Source organism: Hirundo rustica, chromosome 28 (genome assembly GCF_015227805.2).
Source record: "Hirundo rustica isolate bHirRus1 chromosome 28, bHirRus1.pri.v3, whole genome shotgun sequence".
Taxonomy (NCBI): Eukaryota; Metazoa; Chordata; class Aves; order Passeriformes; family Hirundinidae; genus Hirundo; species Hirundo rustica.
The window spans coordinates 2,178,419-2,183,577 of record NC_053477.1 but is presented as its reverse complement, the minus strand read 5'-3'; the positions used below and the strand labels follow the sequence as shown (position 1 = coordinate 2,183,577).

The 5,159-nt window shown below is 43.1% G+C and overlaps 1 long non-coding RNA gene across 6 annotated transcripts; it reads right to left on the bottom strand.

Annotated features, from left to right (window-relative positions):
* Nucleotides 1-611: 611 nt before the first annotated feature.
* Nucleotides 612-4,847, bottom strand: LOC120764066 (uncharacterized). 6 transcript variants are annotated; one of them, XR_005704162.2, is made up of 4 exons: nucleotides 4,714-4,847; nucleotides 4,209-4,277; nucleotides 3,945-4,099; nucleotides 612-2,031 (listed from the first exon to the last, which is right to left on the bottom strand). It is a non-coding gene; the product is annotated as an uncharacterized LOC120764066 (long non-coding RNA). The 6 variants fall into 6 exon arrangements; XR_009208535.1 differs by having other exon boundaries at nucleotides 3,945-4,053; XR_009208537.1 differs by having other exon boundaries at nucleotides 4,677-4,749.
* Between the last annotated feature and the right edge of the window lie 312 nt (nucleotides 4,848-5,159).

Sequence of the window (5,159 nt, the reverse complement as noted above, 5' to 3'; positions counted from 1 at the left end):
CTCCTTAACCTTGTTCAAAGCTACTGTCTTGACCTCAAATGTTAATTAATGTAATTTCTCTGTGTTTCTCATAAGTTATAGCCTCATGATAAGGAGAAGGGTGTAAGAATGGTTTGGGTTTATTGAAGCTAATTCTAGAACTGGTTCTCGTTAATAAATAGTGATTTTGCGTCACCCAAATACAAAGTGCAGCAGGATTAATACTTGTAAGGCACAGTAAGCACCTCAGTCCATGAGATCAGAGTGCCAAAATCCCAGTTTTTGGATAGGGGAGGTTCAGTTTGTTGGTGATAATCTGTGAAGTAACAGTTAAACCTCAGCAGATTTAACCGATCCCAGCTCTTTTAATCGGAGTGAGAGGCGGGTGGAGGAAGGGGAGCTCTCCAAAACTCACAGCTGAGCTGTGAATGAATTCCTTCACAGAGAGGGGTGGATGGGAATCTCTGCAGGCACAATAAAGCCTGATCCCCCCCAGGTTTTAATAAAATACTGTCTTTTAATAAAGCATTGAAGAATGAAGGCCTGTGGGGAGGTGCCTGGGAGCTGCCGTGAGCAGGAGCAGCACGGGAGCCAGGCTTTGATTAAAACATCAGACTTCGGATGTTCCTCAGCGCTCGCTCAGCCTCATTCCTGACTATCAAAAGAGCCTGTTCACACAAGGATTTGTTTGTTTACAAGGATAATTCTTGTTAACTGACAGTTTAAAAGGAATTACGGAGGCCTCCGACATTGATAGGCTGGTATTAAGGAGAGCATTAAATGCCGGCTTTGGATGCAGTTAAAGGGTTCTTTTTCCCCTCTCTCCTATCCAGCAGCCTGGAGGAGGGATGGAAATTTAATAGTCCGGTGCTGATAATCATTATGCAATCAGATGAGTGATGGAAATCAAATTTCCACTGACATGGAGTGGTGGAGGGGACAGCTGTAGAGGTCCCAGCGAGATTTGCTGCGGACGTTCTCAGCTCAGCAGTGACAGCACAAATCTCAGCACCCAAAATCATTTACAGAAGCTCTTCCATTCACCTAAAATACAAGTGGAATAAGGGACAGGTTCAGCTGGAAGGATCTTTAATGCCCTTGGATCCCTGGAAGGGTCCGAGGCCAGGCTGGAGCACCCTGGGACAGTGAAAGGTGTCCCTGCCATGGCAGGGGTGGCACTGGGTGGGATTTAAGGGATCTCAACCCAAACCATTCCAGGATTCCCTAACTCTGTGTTTTTATGATATAAAATAGTCCTGGCAGAAAAGAAACCTCCTGTGAAAGGAGGAGAAATCTTTATTAACAACGTGACTGAGGTCAGAGAGGAACAGAAACCAGCACAGTGAGATAAGAAAGTGGGAGAAAATCCCCTAAGGGAAAGGAAAACAAAAGGAAAAACCCTAACCTCCGACAGTAATGTAAAAAAACAGTTAGAAATGGGCTGGTTCCTCTGAATCTGGGGGTATTTGGGGTTTCTTTTATGATGGAGCAGTTTTTAAGGGAAGATTTTTGCTACCAAATTACTCAGATCACGTTAATGCCATTTTTTCAACCTGAAAGCGACAGAAATTCAAACCCTCCCATTTCAACTCTGATCCATATTTTAATACAACGGGATCTATCAATATAAAGAACCTGAAATGTTTCCAGAGGACTTTTGGACGTGAGTTCTGAGCAACTTTATGTTTTGGGGTTTTTTTCCCCAGCACTATTTTCAACTTCCAGCGTTTTGCCCTTCTGACGAGGACGAAAATCCCTTTTGACACGCCTGGAAATGGGAATCGCGTCTGACCATTCCTCCCAAGGATCTGGCTGTGGCACCTCCCTGCTGCCATCCAGCTGCTTGGAAAGGTCACTTTGGAGACTTCAGCTGTGATGGAACAACATGCGAAGGAGAATTCCTCAGGGGAGCCCGTGACATTCATGGGAGATGGGAAATGCTGCGTGATTTTAGGCTGGAACTGGAGCGGGGTTCTTACTCGATTTTATTTTTGGTATAAAGGACAGCAAAGTGCCCCTTAAAGCAATTTTTTCAGTAAGTTTGGGTTTAGCCTACAAGAGAAAACAGAGGGGGGAAACGTTTGCTGAGGATTGATAGGAAATTTTCAGTTTTCAGTAAAAATGAGTAAGAGACATTTGCAGATCGGGGAATACATTTGGAAATATCAGCTTCTGCTTTGTGTGCCCCTTGGCTACCCTGGGCTATCACAAATTCCAGTGTTTTCACTCCAGACAGGCCCTGCTTGTGCAATTTTTGCTATTTGAGGAACATCTTTAGGAAACTGCAGATCTTAGTTTTATTTCCATGTAGTGAGAGGCTTCCTCCCCCTACACAGCCAGTCCAAAATGTGAATTTTTCAAGACGAACCATATAGAAGAGATTTTTTTTCCTATTTCTCTAATTTTATTTCCTATTTCAATTATTTATTTTCCATTTCAATTATTTATTTTCCTATCTCTATATATTTTTTTCTATCTCTTTTAATTTTTTTCCTATTTAAATTGCTCTCCTTGTTTCCACTGCAGCGTTGCTCCAAGTTCCACCTGGGATTAGCAGGCTCTGGAACAGTTCTGAGGCAGATTCTGATGTTGAATCCTGTCTTTTAAGAGCTATCAAGATGTTAAAAGTTGAATAATGGCCTCTCTTCCCACTGGCATCCCTTGAACTTTGTCTCCTGCCTGTCAATCTTGCCTGGGTTGTCTGTCAAAGGGGTGGAAGGTTTTAATTAGTCAGCCAAGGCCATTTTATCTGGGATTTTTTTCCTGGTTTATATGGAAAGAAAAACCTCTGAATATTCTTATTCCTTTAAAACTAATGTCTGATATCCTCTGGCTGAGCAAAGCAGAGCAGAGCAAATAATGGTTAAAAAGTTGTTCGTTAGATAAGAAAAATTTAGGATTTTTAGAGGACAGAATCTGGGGAATGCTGGCTAAAAACCCATGGATGCAGTTTGACAGCAGAAATCAAACCAATCTGGTTTTTCCCTATTTTTAAAGAGGTTTGTTAAATCATTGTATTTAAATTTTCCCTGGAACAGATTTTTCCAGATAAAAAAGCAAAATTTTTTCATCACTTATAAATTTTTAAATGAAAGGTTTTCAGCAATTTTAAACACTTTTTTTTTTTTTTTTTTGGCTGGCAATACTTGCCTAAGTTTCTCATCTAACAAGAACGAGAGATTTCAAACTCGGTGAAATGCAGTTTGGGCTTATTTAAAAAAGAAAGAAAGAAAAAAAATCCCTCTAAATGATAATTTGCAAATTGATTAGAGAGTTAATGGCGTTCCATGAACTAAATGCTGATGGATTCTTTTGTCAAAAGCCTGAAGATTGCAGATTAACTTCTCTGACATCTCGTTCTTGCCACGAATCCGAAGCAAGCAAAGCTCTCCCTTCCCAGCGCTGGGCTGCTGGAAAGGGTTCACCATTCCCACAGTGCTGCTCCTGCAGCAAATCTCCTCATGGATCTCAGAAGGAATGCAAGCAGGGCAATTTTCAGGAAGGGTAATTACATTTGGAGCTCCAAGGGACCTGCTGGGCAACATTTGACCTTCCTAATGGGCTGCGAATGGATATTTGGGATTTAAAGGGGATTTTTAACAGGGATCCTGTTTACTTGGTTGCAAATTTATGGGGAAATTTATAATGGGGGCCAGCACCTCTTTCCCCACCTCCTCTGGGTAAAGGTTTGTAATAAAAAAGGAAATCTGGAATAAAGAGTGGGACAGAGTCTGGTCTTGGGCTGCAAAGGGAAATCCAGGCCCAGGGGAGCGAGGGACTGAGGTTAGAACCAAAACCCCCAATGAAATCAAAGGGTAACCAGTTAAAAATATAATAAAAATATTTTAAAAATCATACAAATCTGTAATAAAATTAATATAATAATAGGAATTTTAAAAAAATAAAATTTGGAGCAGTGAGGGATGAGACCTCAGCACACCAAATCCTTGCCTGTGCAAACTCACAGTTTGAACCAAAGCATCCTTCACGGCTTTTTGTCTTCAGGAGCATTTTCAGAGCTGGCACTTGTATTTAAGCTGTCAGCGGTAAGGCCATAGTTGTGATTATCTGTTTCTTGCCAGAGAAACACATCCCGAATAGAAAAACAAGAAAAATACACCTTGTAGAGAAACGAGAACAACAAAAAGCCCTCAAACCCAAATATTTTATATCCTGAATTCTGGATTTACGGATTTATTGAGGTTGGTGAGCTTTCCTTTGGGACTTACTGTGTTTCAGATGGACCCAGCAAGGATTTCTGCCTCTCTGCAGCAGCCAAGACATCACCTGCAACACCTCTACACCAAGTAGTACAAGACAGAGTGAATAACTACAGGCTGAAGGGGTCAGTGCTCAGTTTCGCTGCTGAAGCACCGAGCAAGGCCCAGTACTGACGATTTAAAAACTTCCCAGCCCTCAGCAGTGGGAGGCTGCAGCCCAGGAGAAGCAGATGTGCCCTGAGCCACCTGGCAGAGAAACTGCTCCTGGCGGGATTTGCTTTGCAAATGAGAAAACTGAGAATCGACCAGGCCTGGATTCCACGCTGGAATCCACGGGGGTTTTGTTGGAAGCTGTGGGAGCAGCAGAGCCCTCCATGGAGCAGAAAATGTTCTCATCCCTCCACAGTCCCTCTCTGTCTTTGCCCTGATGTTCTGGGGCAAACTGGAGGGTTTAATACAAGGAAAATCAAAACCCACCCCAGCTGAACTTGAGGAAAGTCCAAACCCCCCACACCTGAACAGGAGGAAAGGCCAAACCCACTGCTGCTGAACTAAAGGAATGTAAAAATCCCACCACAACTGAACCCAAGGAAAGACTGAAATCCACCACGCCTGAACTAAAGGGATGTAAAAATCCCACCACAGCTGAACTCAAGGCCAAATCCCACCACAGCTGAACTTGAGGAAAGGCCTAAATCCACCAAACCTGAACCCAAGGAAAGGTGAAACCCCACTACATCGGAACCCAAGGAAAGGCCAAAACCCACCACAGCTCACTCACAAACCTCCACAGCTGGACTCAAGGAAAGATCAAAACCCACCACAGCTCACTCACAAACCTCCACAGCTGAACTCAAGGCCAAAACCCACCACAGCTCACTCACAAACCTCCACACCTGAACTCAAGGAAAGGCCAAAACCCACCACAGCTCACTCACAAACCTCCACACCTGAACTCAA